This window comes from Sapajus apella, unplaced genomic scaffold (genome assembly GCF_009761245.1).
Source record: "Sapajus apella isolate SASKATOON/1434 unplaced genomic scaffold, GSC_monkey_1.0 scaffold61, whole genome shotgun sequence".
Taxonomy (NCBI): Eukaryota; Metazoa; Chordata; class Mammalia; order Primates; family Cebidae; genus Sapajus; species Sapajus apella.
The window spans coordinates 1,684,916-1,698,281 of record NW_022437001.1 but is presented as its reverse complement, the minus strand read 5'-3'; the positions used below and the strand labels follow the sequence as shown (position 1 = coordinate 1,698,281).

Below are 13,366 nucleotides of genomic sequence, written 5' to 3'. Positions count from 1 at the left end.
TTCAAGAAAGACAAAAAATAAGTATAGAAAATGCAAACCAGCAAAATGTGAACCAGAAGATAACTGGAGTAATAATATATAATTTGAATTTAAGGCAAAAAAAAAAGTTACAAGGGATATGATAGTTAATTTTATGTTTCAACTTGGAGGGTGTTTTTGGATGAGATGAACATTTAAATCAGTAAACTTTGGGTGGGCAGATTGACTCCGTAATGTGGGTGAACCTCATCTAATCAGTTACAAGCCTGAATGGAACAAAAAGACCAGAGAGGAAAGTCTCTGGTTTCCTTTCCAAGAGAGGAAATTCTCTGCCTGCTGGACTTTATCTGCTCCCCTAGCTGTAGACTTCTAGCCTATACAGTAGATTTGGACTTGACGGTCTCCATAATCACATGAGCCAATTCCTTATAATAAATCTCTTCTAGGTATATGCATGTGTAATTGGTTCTGTTTTCACAAAGAGCACTAATACAAAGAATAAAGTGGGTTACTGCATATTGGTAAAAAAATAGGTCAAGAAAATATGACATAAACATATGTGCCATGAATGATGGAAGAAATATGCACTAAACAATATTGTATTAGTCCAATTATGTTGCTGTAAAGAAATAACCAAGGCTGGGTAATTTATAAAGAAAGGAGGTTTCTTTGGCTTATGGTTTCTTTGGCTTATGGTTCTTCAGCCTGTACATGAGGCATAGTGCTAGCATTTGCTTTTGGTGAAGGCCCAAGGAAGTTTAGAATCATGGCAGAAGGTGAAGGGGAACCAGCATGTTACATGATGAGAGAAGAAGAAAGTGAGATAGGGAGGAAGTGCCAGGCTCTTTTAAACAATCAGATCTCATGTGAACTCAAAAGTGTGAGAACTTAATGAGAGATTTACCCCTGTAACCCAAACACCTCCCACCAGGCCCCACCTCCAACATTGGGGATTACCTTTCAACATGAGATTTGGAGGGAACAAACATCCAAATTATATCAAATATACATTCAAAGTACAGGGAGCAAGGACCAGTAGACACTGGGAAAAATTTTTAAAAATCAGTAATAATACAGGGTAATATCTAACAAGACATCTTTAGAAATTTTTGATAAGGCAGATTAAAAAATAAGCTCATAATGTACAAGATCAGTACATGTTATCTTCCACTGTTCTATGTGTCTAACTTTGCATGCCCAAAAAGCAAATATCCTTAAAAAAAAAAAGACAGGCTCTTTCTCTGTCACCCAAGCTGAAGTGCAGTGGCACAGTCACAGTGTGCAGCCTCTACTTCCTGGGCTCAGGCAATCCTTCCACCTCAACCTCCTGAGTAGCAAGGACTACAGGTGTGCGCCACCATGCCCAGATAATTTTTGTTTTTGTTTTTGTTTTTTGTAGAAATGGAGTTTTGCCATGTTGTCTAGGCAGGTCTTAAACTCCTGGGTTCAAGTGATCCAACCGCCTTGGCTACCCAAAGTGCTGAGATTACAGGTGTAATTTCACTGTAATCAATAAATATAAATGTATAATCAATTAATATAAATGTTCCATGGGTGCTTTCAAAATATCAATTAAAAAAATCTATTTTTAAAGCATCCATGGAACATTTATATTAATTGATTATGAACTAGGTCACAAAAGAAGCCTCTACAAACTCCAAATTAGCATCACACAGAGTGTGTTCTCTGACAACAAAACACTAGAATAAGTAATTAATAACAAAAAGGTAGATTTAAACAGCTCTGTCAATGAAAACTTTCCAAAACACCCAGGATGAAACTAAAATCCAAAGGGAAATTATAATATTCAATTTTGCTGCATATTTATCTGTGGCAGTACTTTGAAGCCTGGATTTAAAATGCATTTCTCAACAGGATTTGTGTTTGTGCCGGCTGGGCATCTAAAGGTACAGCCAATCCAGGACCCATCTAATCTAAACTTTTGATTTGGAGTATTTTTGGACCACATAGATAATATTAACTTTGGCTCCAAATTAGGTGCGGAGTTAGTGATTTTCAGGGGAAGCATTTTTTAATATTCCACCCAGGGCCAAGACTCAAAAAGGCACATACCTTCATTGTCTTCCTCTGTGGATTCCACTGCTACCCACCTTCTCCTAGTGTCTTCCTCTAAAGGTTTATCTCCTGTCCCTTCATTTATAACCCATCGTAACCCAGGCTGTAGGCCACTAGGGATCAGTGGATAATTTCCAGACAAGTGCCAGCTCTGCTGCTCTTTTATTCTACTTTCCTTTTTTTTTTTTCTGAAAAAAAAAAGGACAGATATTTCATTTACTGTAAAAGTCATCTTTTTAAAAGTATGCATTGAGTGGTTTTAGTATATTTACATGTAGAACAATCATTACTATCTAATTCCAGAGCATTTTCATGACACCTGAAAGAAACACTGTATTCATTAGCAGTCATGCCCCATTCCCCTCTCTAACTCCCCAAGCCTTTTTCTGCCTATATGAATTTGTCTATTTTGATTCTGGACATTTCATATAAATGGAACCATACAATAATATCTTTTGTATCTGGCTTCTTATATGTAACAGAATATTTTCAAACTTCATCCATATTGTATTGTATATCATATCAATACTTTATTCCCTTTTTTTTTTTTTTTTTTGAGATGGAGTCTCGCTCTGTCACCCAGGCTGGAATATAGTGGCACAATCTCGATTCACTGCAATCTTTGCCTCTCAGGTTCAAGGATTTCTCCTGCCTCAGCCTCCCAAGTAGCTGGGATTCCAGGCACTCACCACCACGCCTGGCTAATTTTTTCTATTTTTAGTAGAGATGGTGTTTCACCATATTGGCTAGGCTGGTTTCGAACTCCTGACTTCCAGTGATCCACCTGCCTTGGCCTCCCAAAGTATTAGAATTACAGGTGTGAGCCACTGCACCTGACCACTTCATTCCTTTTATGGCCAAATAATATTCCATTATATGGATATACCATGTTTTGTTTAACCATTCATCAGTTGATGGTCATCTGGATTATTTTCACCCTTTAGACATTATGGCTAATGTTGCCAGGAATATTTATGTACAAGTTTTTGTGTGGACATATGTTTTGTCTTGCATATATGTCTATGAGTGCAATTTCTGAGTCATATGGTAAACTCTATGTTTAATCATTTCAGGAACTATCAGACTGTTTTCCAAAGTAACTACACCATTTCAATTTCCCCTTTCTTATTGTTTTTTAGGACTTAAATAATTCTCCTACTTTTCTAACACGCATTTAAAAAGATTTTTAAAAAACCCTTCTCTGTGTCGCCAAACAGCCATCAATTACATAGGTCTATTCCACTTGTGGAAATAAGTTGAGCTGTACACTTACAAGTAGTAGAATGGATAGCTGATTCATAGAATATTTACCCAATGAAATATTATATACAGCAAATAATAAACTACCCGTAAGCACATCAACAATATGGATGAATCTTACAAATAAGAACAAGAGACAAACACAAAAGAGTGTCTATTCTATTATTCTAGTTATATAACATACAAAAATAGATAAAACAAATCTATGCAGTTAAGTCAGGATTAACCTTGAGGGGAAATAGTGGTTGGAAAGGGGCACAAGGAAGCTTCCAGATTCTGTTTCCTGATCTTAGTGCTGATTATGTGGGTCTATTCAGTTTGTGGAAATAAACTGAGCTATACACTTATAATGTGCACACTTATCTTTATGTGTATTAAAAGTTTCAAAAAGTTAGAAGAATAATATATTCAACTTTGTGTATGTAGTACCTGGAGTGTTCCCTGCATCTTATTGCCTGATCATTCCTATGATACAAGTTGCTCTAGAAAAATAGAAAATATAGGCAAAGTGTTCAACATAATTCATAAGGCCAATACAATGTTGATACCTAGTTACATAAAGAAAAAAAGGCCTATTTTATTTATGAACATAGTTGCAAAATTACGCTAAATAAAATGTCAGCTAACAGAGTCCAATACCCTGCTAAAATATATTACAATCAAATAGGGTTAATAAGAATAATGTAAATTTGGTTCAACAACAGAAGATCTATAATAAAAATCATCACATCAAGGGAAAATAATATAATCTCAGACACAGAAAAATCATTTTATAAAGTTCAATACCAGTTAATAATTTAAAAATCTCTTAGAATTTCACAAGAAAATAAAGGAAGTTTTTTCAACCTAACAGAGGACATCAACCAAAAATCTACAGCAAACATTGTATTTAACAGAAACTTTAGTGTGGTGTTCTCCTGTAACCCCAGCTACCCTGGAAGCTGAGGTGGGAGGATTGCTTGAGGCCAGTGAGCTATGATCACACCTAAGAATAGCCACTACTCTGCAGCCTGGGCAACACAGACAGAACCTGTTCCTAAAAAGAAAATTAAAAAACAAAACCAAAAACTTTAGATGCTGTATTATTTGGAATGTGTTTGCTATATTTAAAAGAAACTGAAGTAACAGTAGTATAAACACATAAGGATTGTTTTTTTATTTCATAGCAGGAAGTTCAGAGGTGGGCAGTAAGGCTATGGTACATGAGTCCACAAAGCTTAGTGTTCTGGTTGCCCCTTTTGGCTTTCTGTACAATCATCACATACATTTAACTTTTGTTTTCATCATCTCAAGATGGCTTCTGCCTCTCCAGGTAACCAATGTCCAGGCAGGAAGAAGTGGGTGGAAAGAAGGGCAAAGATTCATGGAACCAAGCCAGCTGGGCTTTCTGAAAGTACATACAAGAACATCTTCTTAAATTCCATTGGCTTGGACTGTGTCATATAACTACCTGTAGTTGCAAAGGTGGTTGCATTTTGCTGCCATAAAAAAAGGGGAGGGGCTCTGGAAGAAAGATAAAAATAGAGACTTGAAATTGGATAGGCAACCAGTAGTGTCTGCCTTATATTCCCTTTAGGTTTGATAACAACAGAATGAACCCCACTGATATGGTTTGGCTCTGTGTTGCCACCCAAATCATCTCAAATTGTAATCCCCATGTATCAAGAGAGGGACCTGGTGGGAGGTTACCAGATCATGGGAGCAGTTTCCCCTATACTATTTTCCTGGCAGTGAGTGAGTTCTCACATTATCTGATGGTTTAAAAGTGTTTGGCAGCTTCCCCCTCACACGCTTATTCTCCTGCTGCCTTGTCAAGAAGGTGCTTGCTTCCCCTTTTCCTTCTACCATGATTGTAAGTTTCCTGAGGCTTATGCAGCCATGTGGAACTGTAAGTCTATTAAATCTCTTTCCTTAATAAATCGCCCAGTCTCAGGTAGTATTTTTATAACAGTGTGAGAACAGACTAATACACCCACTATGACCACTACCTTGCAAATTAGTACTTGACATCTTTGCCATTGAACACAGACAAAAATAAATAAATGTACATATAGCTCTGTCAGAGTTCTGCTACCAACTGCAGAAAACATATGCAGCTGGTTTAAAAGAAAATAACTTATTATAATATTAAGTAGCTTATTGAATCTATAAAGTTGTCCACAGAGGTTATGTAAACTTGAAAGCTATATAACTAGGAACAACACCCAAATCATATTGCAGATCTACTCCAGTGGACATGCCTCTATTATCGCTATTTGGCAAAAACGTGCAGCCTATACTGCTAACTCCACTAGACTGAGCACTGGATACTAACGTGGGATTCTTTGCCACTACCCTCTCTGCTAACAGATTTTTATTAATTTTACTTGTTAGAAAAAAGAATTGCTTGACAGGATGATGACTATTATAACAGAATACACAATGTTCATTTTTGAGCTCTTTTTTTTAAAAGACAGGCAACTACAGAAGATAATTTAAATTTATATGTAATCTGACTGTAAATGATAATGTCTTTGTGTACTTTTTAGTTTTAATTCCAAGGTATCTGGGACAACTTCCCTATGTTGCATTTCAGCTTCTGCTTTTCTTAAACACAGATTATGCACTTTGTCCACTTCCTCATAGGAGTGTTAAGATCTATAGTCCTATGAGCTCTGTGAAAGAAGAGTTTCTTTATGTATGTGTGTAGGTGTGAATGATGAAATACTTCTCTCCTTTGTCCATATAATCCTGAATATCTAGTATTTAACATGTTTAATAATTTGAGAAATATCTAATTTCAAATATAATCACATTTTAAAGTGGGAATAAATGTGGTAAGAAAAAGAGGGAAGAATCTTGTCTGGGTTCTGCAATAAAGAAATATAATTCAGTGCTTTAAAGCACTATAATAACACAACTGAAGAGTATAAAAAGTTAATATAATTGGGCCAGGCACGGTGGCTCACGCCTGTAACCCCAGCACTTTGGGAGGCTGGGGCGGGCAGATCAAGACATCAGGAGATACAGACCAGCCTGGCCAACATGGCAAATCCTGTCTCTACTAAAAATACAAAAATTAGCCTGTGTGTTGGCGGGTGCCTGTAATCTCAGCGGGAGGCTGAGGCAAGAGAATTGCTTGAAACTGAAAGGAAGTCAAGGCTGCAGTGAGCCAAGGTCACACACTGCACTCCAGCCTAGGCGAAACAGTCAAACTCTGTCTCAAAAAAAAAAAAAAAAAAAAAAAAAAGAAAGAATAAAATGAAAATAAGTGAATAAAAACACAACTTAGAAAAGGTTATTATGTTACTAATATATCCATTTACAATCAATATACTTTTTAACTTTTGCCTAGTTAATTATTGCAACTTCTAAAGCAGTAGGTTCAAATAAATTGCTGTTTACTGGATGTATACTGTTAAAAATGCATTGCTCCAAATCAGAATTTCTATATTTTGTCAGTGGGAGCATAAATTGGTATAACCACTTTGGAAAACTGTTTGGAAGTATCAACTAAATCTCATTATATATATAGCCTATCATCCAGTAATTCCACTCCTAAGAGAAAGTTATACCCTCCTATGGCAGAAAACTTGGAGAAAAGCACAGAGAATAAAAATAAACTGTCATGCTTGCATCGAGATAATAATAATAATTATTATTATTTTTGAGATGGAGTTTCCATCTTGTTGCCAAGGCTGGAGTGCAATGGCATGATCTCCACTCACTGCAACCTCTGCCTCCCGGGCTCAAGCAATTCTCCTGCCTCAGCCTCCCAAGTAGCTGGGATTACAGGCACCTGCCACCATGCCCAACTAATTTTTGTATTTTTAGTAGAGATGGGGTTTCACCATGTTGGTCAGGCTGGTCTGGAACTCCTGACCTTAGGTGATCAACCTGCCTCAGCCTCCCCAAGCGCTGGGATTACAGGCGTGAGCTACTGTGCCTGGCCAAGATAATCATTATTAATGTTTGTAAAGAAAATCTTACTTTACATAATTATTTTTATAGTAGGCTTACTTTATACAATAATATATTATAAATATATTTCCATGTAATAGATATTTTTCAACTTTTTTTGGGGGAGAGATAGGGTTTTACTCTTGCCCAGGCTGGAATGCAGTGGCACTTAAAGCTCACTGCAACCTCGACATCTTGGGCTCAACTGATCCTTCTGACTTGGCCTCTTAAGCAGTTGGGACTACAGGCCTCTGCCACCATGTCTGGTTATCCTTTATTTTTATTTATTTATTTAATTTATAAAGAAAAGAGGTTTAATTGGCTCACAGTTCTGCAAGCTGTACAAGCACGGTTCCAGCGTCTGCTTCTCCGTGAGGGCCTCAGGAAGCTTCCATGTGAGCTATCATGTCTGTCTTCATGGTGGAAGACAAAGAGAGAGCAGTGTCACGTGGCAAGAGTGGGAGGAGACAGCTTCTTTGCTTTTAGTAAGATTTATTTCCTCTAAAACAATGACTCGGTTTCACTCCCACAGTGCATAATGAATATGAATGAAAATCATATTTGTAGAGAGGGAACATTCTTAAGTGCCTATTATGTATTAGGCATTGTGTTAGACACTTCACTATGCTAATTCATGTCATCATAAACTGACCTTAATGAAGTAGGTAGTATTTTCTCCATTTTATAAGTTGAAGAAATTGAAGATCATTCAAATTATGTGTCCTCCTTTCTTTCCTGCCTTGATTTTACACTAACCTGCTCCTTTTGAAGTCTTCTCCAATGTTGTTATGGCAGTTCCATCCTTATGGCTTCCCAGGCAAAAAGCCTCAGAGTCCGCCTCATCTCCTTTCCTTCATATCCCACATCCGTGCTGAGGAAACCCTGTCAGTTCATCATCTCCACCACTATCTCTCTGGTCCACTTCTCTATCTTCTTGCCCCTAGATTATTTTAGTAGCCTCTTAACCAGTCTCTGTGCTTTCACCCTCATACTCTACTGTTTATTCTCAACCTAGCAGTCAAAGTGATCCAATTACAATGTCAGAAAATGTCACTTTTCTACACATAATCCTCCAATGGTTCCAACCAACTCACTCAGAGTAAAAGCCTTGCCTGATCTGCATCACCCCCACCTCTCACTTCTCTGATTTCATCTTCTTCGTTCTTTCATGGTGGCCTCTGGATTGTTCCTAGTACACTCTGGCACACTCCTGCCTCAGGGCCTTTGCTTTTGGTATGCTTTCTGCCTGGGAAGTTGTCTGCTCAGATATTCCTAACCTCCCGCAAGTTTTCCTCAAATGTTACCTCCTCCAGATTTCCTTGATCACTACCACTTAACATAGCACCCCTCATACTTTTTATGTACCCTCTCTGCTTAATTTTTATCCACAGCATTTCTTTAAGACAGGGTCTCACTCTGTCTCCCAGGCTGGTGTGCAGTGGGCTCAAGTGATCCTCCTGCCTCAGCCTCCTGGAGAGCTAGGACTACAGACACATGCCACCATGCCTAGCTAATTTTTAAATTTTTTGTAGATAGGGGTCTTGCTATATTGCCCAGGGTCTCCAACTTCTGGCCTCAAGCAATCCTCCTGGTTTGGTCTCCCAAACTGCTGGGATTACAGGCATGAGTAACCACTCCTGGCCTCTCCATAGCATTTCTAATCATACAGTAGTCCACACAGTGTCCTTATGTATTTACCATCTGTCTTTCCCACCTGGAAGAGGTAAGCTCCATGAAGGCTGGAATTTTTTTTTTTTGACTAGTCAATGACAGTAGTGAGAAGGGGGGAAAGAGTAGAATAAGGAGTTTGATCTGTAACTAACTGTGAACAATCAATTGAGATAACTCACTACCTTCAGACCAGCAGAGGGCTGGAATTTTTGTTTGTGCTCTCTGCTGTGTCCTCAACCCCTAGAAGGGTGCCTCGCATGCAAAAGACACTCAGTATATATTTGTTGAGTAAATGAATGCTTCCTCCACATTCCAATTGTTAGAGCAGGCCAAGGGGACCTGTTGTGCAGAACTCCACAGCTTTCTACTCTGATCTCTATCTTGCTTGTTCTTCTTTATCTTCCTCGCTCTTCCTTGTTCTTCTTGACTGCGCTTGTCACAGGTGAAAGGCTGGTGAATCTGGAGATATACTTACGGCAAGTACAACTGGTGTTCCTGCTGTCATCCACAAGCGCAGCAGTGGTGGTAGACAGCTAGAGAAGAAAGAGTGAAGTTTGCATCCTCCAATTACCACGGCTGCAAGACAGAACTTGAAAGGAGATAAATCTGACTTTGGTTATCTCTGGATGCCATTCATTGAAAACGAAGAGAAGGAGATACTTCCTCCAAAGGAGAATCCGATGAGGCGCCAGCAGGATGCTGCTGCCATGGAAAACGGCCACATCCGCCTTTGCAAACTGGTGTGGCCCCAGCTGGCTCACCGCAGGTTTCAGCCACTCCAACCACAGGGCTATGAACGTGCCAAGAGAGCTACCAACCAAGAGTTTCTCATTCCTCCTCCGGGATTTCAAGTCCAGAAAGCAGAATCTTCACTTCGGGGCCCAAGCATGCAAGGGGCGTGGGAGACGGAGGAATGGGGAAGCAAGGCGGAGCTGCCCAGCCTGGCAATGGCACAGCCGCGGTCTCTGATGCAAAGGCAGCCGTCCATGTAGGGTCAGCCCCGGGTGGGAAGGCTGGGCTCTAGGAAGGATGTCGAGGCATCGGGCAGTGCCCAAAGCCACCATCTCAAGCGTGGTAGTGGGGAAATGGAAGTTGCACCTGCTCTGTCATCTTGACTTGGGGAAGTTTCAACTTTGTTGTAGAACAGTCCAAATTACAGCCTTCATTTCTTGCGAAGGGGTGGGGGTGGGGGAGTTGCCAGTGAACTTGTGACACACACACATACCACATAATCCCTAGCTCCACAAACGACTCCACTAACGCTAAGGTTACCCTTAAAAAGCAAAACAGAACCGGCAGGCGTCCTCCCTCCACCCTGGCAGTTCATTAACGTTGGCCAAGGCCACACTTCCCCTGCCCACTACAGGGGGGGTCTGACAGGAGAGTAGCAGGAGAACGTTTGCTTCACTTGACTCTGCTCTCTCGGGACGGTATCGGCATTTTAAAATTCGCGCCTCAAGGAAGTTTGGGGTCCTTTTTATCATTTGTCCTATAGGACAAGGAACAGGATTAAACTGTGTGGGGTCAGCAAAGGAAAGCGGAACGGGGCCCGGGTGCCGGTGGCCGCCCTCAAACCTTTGGGAAGCGAGAAATCGGAAACGCCCGTGACGTGCGGCGGCGTCCGACTCCCTCCACTTGGCAGAACCCGAGAGACGAGCCTTTGGCGGGACCGTGAACAGTAGTGCTGTGTACGGCGGTGTGCGTGCGTGAGTCAAGAGTGTAGCTCCGGCCAAACCCTAATCCCAAAGGGGGGCGTGATCCACGGCGCCCCGCTCAAGTTTCGGTGGAAACTTTCCCGCAGAGGCTCCTCCTCCTTCACCTTGGAAACCAGCGTGGGCCGCGCGGTGCGGCGCCGCCTGAGACCCGGGCGCACCTGGCTGCGGCGCGTCCCAGGGGCAGGGGAGGGGCCGGCGGCGGAGGGGGCGGGGCCGGGGCGCGCTCCCCGAGGCCTCCGGGCAGGTTGGGCCCCGCCCCCACTCTTGCCCCGCCCCGCCTCGCCCGGGTCCCCGGCCCGCCCGTGCTCCTGAGGGAGAGGCGGGGGAGAGCCCGGGACCCACGCGGCTCAGCCAGTGGCTGACGCACCCTCGAAAAGTTGCGCTCCGACCTTCTCACGACCTACATTCTTCCCGGGCACTCCAGAGTTTGAGTCAGGCCGGGAGGACCTGGGCCGAGACTTTCCAGCGGCGACCGCCCCCGGGGCGAAGAGCCGGCCCTGCTTTCCTCACGCGGTCCCGCGCGGGTGTCCCCGGGACCGCAGCGCAAACTTTCTGTACTGTCTGAAGACACTTGTCCAGCGAGCCCCACTGCTTGGGGAGGAGGAGCCACGGCCGGAGACAGGTAGGGACTGGGCTGGCCGGAGATTTGCGCTTGAGGGATTCTTTTATTTTAGGGGGTTGGAGGAGGGAGAGCCGAAATGTCCCTTCTCTGCATCCGCCAGCTGGGCTGGAGGAGCCGGCATTGGGCTGGGGGCCGACTGGGGATGTTCCAAACGAGGGCGCTGCGTCGGGCGGGGGCGCGGGGTGGTTGGGGGGAGGAGGTGGCTCCCAGGGCTGCGGGCCCCGGGACGGGGCGTTACGCGGTGACTGACCCTGGAATAGAGAGAGCCGGCTTGTTTTGGCGAAGGAAGATGTCATCAGGGCCCTCCGTCCCAGTCCTTGGTCCCTGGGTCCTCTGGGAGGCACAGGCAAAGGTAAGGAGATGTGGAGTTCAGGTTTCCCCGCTAAACAAACTTGCTTACACCGGAGACTGAGGAGGTGCCCGTCTGAGGTTTGTGGCCCTTTCCTGCTGTAAGGACTTACTTGTTGGGCAGCTGTTGCTCAATTTCATAAATTCTCTGATGAAACTGCATTCAAATCGTGGTTGTTATTGATAGTGTGTGTGTGTGTGTCTGTGTTTCCTCTGGCTCAACAAAGGTCCCTTGTTAACTCCACTTCTGCTAGGGAGTGGGAGGAACAACCTGCTGTCTTATTTCAGGCCGGGCCAGAGAGAGGTGTTGGTGCAGGCGGCGGTAGCCTTGTTGGCTTGAGACTGTGGGAATCACATGAGAAGGTCTAGTCAATTAGCCCAGTTCCGTCCCAGCCTCCTGGACCCACCCATTCACAGCAGATCCAGCTTCCACTTTTCAGCAGATGCTGCAGCCCCAGCCATCCAGGGACAGGGAAACCTCCCTGAAGGGAAAGAGCCAAATATTGAGAAGGAGAGACAGCTCTCAGGAGGAGAAGGAGTAAACAATGCCTACCAATTGTTGCTTCCCTGTAGATTGGGCTTGCTCCCTTGGCTTCTCTGGAAGGGCTGTGCTATCAAATTCATCTCATTAGGAAGTCAGCTGCTCCCTGCTAATAGCCAAGCAGCTCTGATGAAATTATATAGGTCATTGAAAAATAATTCCTGCTTAATCACCTTTATCCTGTTGATTAATGAGAGGAAAGATTTCCTCTCCTTAATGTACCATGCCTACTTGTCAGGGTCACCTGCCTGACCTCAAGTTCACCTGTACACCTGGCACTAGGCAGAATGCTGTCCCTGAAGCTGCCAACATGTATTGAACCACAGCTGAAGTCCACATTTGAAGAACTTCAAACGCTTTCTTTGGACAGAAATTGAGCAGGAGACAGTCCATAAACTTACTCTTTAAACATACTTGTTAGGTTTAGGTAACTTTTCACATAATTAAAGGTCGATATCTTTTTAGCTCCAGTTAATCCCTTTCCACAGAGCTCATAAGAATTATGTCCATGCTTGTCTTGAAATAAATTAAGTTTGCAGTCCTGTTTGTCATTTGTCCTATATGACAAGGAACAGGATTAAACTATGTGGGGTGGCTGGAAAGGGTCAGAGAAACTGGACATCACTGAAATGGATTCAGAGAGTAATTAAGACTAGTGTAAAAATTTAGGTCCAACTGCCCAGCTACCTTCCTTCTTGGCTCTCATATAGAGACATTATGTGGGACTTTTAATGGAGGACTTGAAAACTAGAAATAAAAGGAGTGCTTTATTTTTACAGAATCAGAGTAATGCATTGCTGGACAGTTCTGTACTCTACCTCCTAAGGTGGGTTCAAAATACTTTCTTTGCAAAGTTCTTTAATAGGAACTTGATAGATAATGACTGCAAACAAGAAGCAGATGTACAAATATATTATGTAGAAATATGGAGGTAAAATGAGAAAAAACAAGAATTGACTCTGAGGAGTGAAATTATATTCTTGTATTATTATTATTATTTTCGAAGTTAGGGTCTCTCTCTGGCCCAGGCTAGAGTTCAGTGGCATGATCTTGGCTCTCTGCAGCCTCGATCTCCTGGGCTCAAGCAATCCTCCCACCATAGTCTCCTGAGTACCTGGGAGCACAGGTGCATGCCACCACACTCTTAATTTTTTGTATTTTTCGTATAGACAGCTTTTGCCACGTTGCTCAGGCTGGCCTTCAGCTCCTAAACTC

At 42.6% G+C, this 13,366-nt stretch overlaps 1 protein-coding gene across 3 annotated transcripts in view; it reads left to right on the top strand.

Moving 5' to 3' along the window:
* Positions 1-10,916: 10,916 nt before the first annotated feature.
* FAM160A1 (family with sequence similarity 160 member A1) overlaps positions 10,917-13,366 on the top strand; it is a 278,667-nt gene continuing 276,217 nt past the window's right edge. For all 3 annotated transcript variants that reach the window (XM_032246417.1, XM_032246416.1, XM_032246414.1), the window contains exon 1: positions 10,917-11,262. The gene's annotated coding sequence lies outside the window, so the exon portion shown is untranslated. The remainder of the gene's footprint in view (positions 11,263-13,366) is intronic.